Genomic DNA, 3,180 nt, shown 5'->3' on the forward strand with positions numbered 1-3,180 from the left:
TGGGAAAACCAACATAGTGGGTGTGCGACCAGCATGGATCCAGACCAGCCTGCGCATCCGCGCAGTCTGGTCAGGCTCCATGCTGTTCGCTTTTAAAGCCTATTGGAATTGGAGAAACTGTTAGCGAACAGCATGGATCCTGACCAGACTGCGCGGATGCGCAGGCTGGTCTGGATCCATGCTGGTCGCAAAGCCACTATGTTGGTTTTCCCATGGCACGGCTCATATATGTTTATATACATGGTTCTTGTTAAACTTTGTTTGACATTTAAACACCAATAGGTAATAATACAAACTAGATATATGATAGTTTTGAATGTTAACCTGTTAAATAAAAGTACTAAATTCTGCCTTCTGGGAAACAAATGCCAAGTATACAGAGAACATAAGGGTACTAACTTATAAATCTAATTTCATTAGGTAAGTCGATGAAAATATAAAAATGAATGCTTCTAGCTGAAACTTATTTTTTCATAGACGAACCTAATAAACTTAAATTCCTAAGGACAGTAACCTAATGTTTTACTTATCCTACCTTCTGCTTTAAAATAATACTTTAATTAAAATTTCCCACCAACTTGGTATGTGTTGGCCTCAAAACCAGTTTGTAAATTAATACGGCAATAATGTATGTGACTCGTGAAAATCAATTAATGTATATGTCTTAAATATTTGTTCTCAAGATGTTGAAAAAATAGGTCAAAAAGAAATCTGGCAAAATTTTATTCAGTCACTGACCTCATAAAGCAAAATTTATAAGACCCCTAGATTTTGTTCACATGAAGGTAAGGTAGGATAAATTATTATACATTACGATTATGTAACATATACATTTAGATATGTCCTTACATTATATAATACTATTTCGAATTGCAGGAGGAAATTTAATTTTTTATACTACTACTGACCAATTTAATACGAATGTTACAATGTGTATTTCAACTTTTAAGGACGCAAAGTATTGATTAAAAGTCTATAGTACATACGTTAGTGTTGGTTGTATCCTTCCTAAAATATATACCAAAGAAACTGCAAGCGACTGATTGGATAGCGAACATCAAACATTACCTGTCTGACCTTTGAACCCGGAACACCTCAAACTGAAACAACCGAAAGATGTGCTTAATGTGGTAAAATACATCCTGTGTTGGCTTAAATCCATATGTTTGACCTTTTATTTCACGTTTTTAATAGTTTATTGAAATATAATGGTGGATTATATTTATTATTTTCAATGTTTCAAATACTAAGAGCGACCTTTGCCTGGAACCGAAATGGTGTTTTGGCGTACATTTGGTCAAAGGAAACTAAACGAATTTCCATGAACCGACATTGTGATGTTATTGTTTTGAACCATTGAAACTTTTGAGGCCGTTTAAAACGTAAATTCATTACAATAGGGTCATGATGACCATGGATTGCTCACCTGAGTTATTTGAGCTATATGGACAAGTGCAAGAGATCAGGTTAGAAAGTCAAATATAAGTTAGCATTGAAATCTTTTCCCAGTTGTGTGAACATGTTTCAGATGTCAAACTGATGTTAAAATATTAAGAAAGTAGGTCAGTAGGTCACATTCAGGGTCACAGAAAGTACGTTTTAAGATCGGTGTGCAAAACTGTATATGTCGTCAGAATTTCAAGGCCGTATCTTAAAAAACAAGAAAGTAGGTCAGTAGGTCAAGGTCACAGTCAAGTGACCCTAATTACTTGGGGTCTTTAGGTAATTATAATTAAACAGTCTAGGAAATATGATCAGATATTTTTAAAGTATTTTTTCCTATATAACTCATATAAAAAAATAAGTGACCACGGAACGGGGCTTTGATGGACCCTTGGTCATGATTTGAACAATCTTAGTAAAGAACCACTACACACTGCCACACGTAAAATATCTAAGCTGTGTGCCTCTTAGTTTAAGAGAAGAACATTTCTTTTATGTTTTTCTTATAAAACGCTATGTAAATTCAAGGGACCACGGGGCGGGGCCAATATTGGCCCTGGGATCATAACTTGAACAATCTTGGTAAAAGTCCACTAGACAATACCACATACCAAATACCTAAGCTCCAGGTTTCAGAAGAAAAGATTTTTGAAATTTACAATACAGCCATATAGGGAAAATAAAACCCGACCCCAGGCGGCCATGTTTTTTACCGAAACAGAACGGCTTAGGCAATTTTGGTAGAGAATCATCTAGGGATCATTTCTACAAAAGATTTTTGAAATCCGTGTAATAGTTCCAGACAAGAAGATTTTCATAGATTTTCCACACGACGGACGACGGACATCGAGCGGTCACAAAAGCTCACCTTGAGCCTTGGGCACAAACGTAACAGTAAAAATATAGGAACCCTGAAATAAAAAGTAACGTGGTCCTATATGGCAAATCGTGTTATCTGCAAAATTTAACTATTTTGCTGCCAACCTTACATTTTTCAACGTCCTCACTCAGACATTGGATAGTATTCAGCAGCATACATCAGTTGGTTAGCAAATTTGTATCGACAAATGTGCGCGAGCTGTGCAAGGAAAGTATAGCGATATTTTACTAATGGGTACATATTTCACAATGCAAAGCAAATTATCATATTTTTTGCATATTTATAATAACGTATATAAAGTAGATAATGGACGTAAGTATACTTTTTAGCGCCAGAAAATCTATTAACGTAGCGTCATTAGTGACGTTACTTGTACACACGTGATATTAAGAGTAGTATTAAATATAGCGTTTTTGAAACATCTGACCCCACTTAACCTTTTGACCACGTCTAAAAAACCGACCAATACCGGACAATTTAAAATCCACAGGTTTTAAACCCAGTAAAAACCTCTGATTTAACTAAAGATGATTTAATTAAAGATGATTTAAAATGAAGAAAACATATGTCTTTATTTAAAAATAGTTTCCACTTAAAAACTTTAAACACTACACCGAGAGACAAAATGTAGAATAAGTTTGGCCTAATATAACATACAGGAAGTAAAATATAATGTGGTTGAATTTAGACCACATTTATTTTCTGTTTAAATTACTCTTTTACTTCCTTGTTTTGTAATCCTTCTACATAGATAAAACAACTGTTAAAGACATTAGAAATGACACAAAATGTACACAATACCAATAAATACATTAATAATTATCCATGAAACAAGAAAATTTCAAACTAAAAATAAC

The sequence above is a fragment of the Mercenaria mercenaria genome, chromosome 17 (genome assembly GCF_021730395.1).
Source record: "Mercenaria mercenaria strain notata chromosome 17, MADL_Memer_1, whole genome shotgun sequence".
NCBI lineage: Eukaryota > Metazoa > Mollusca > Bivalvia > Venerida > Veneridae > Mercenaria > Mercenaria mercenaria.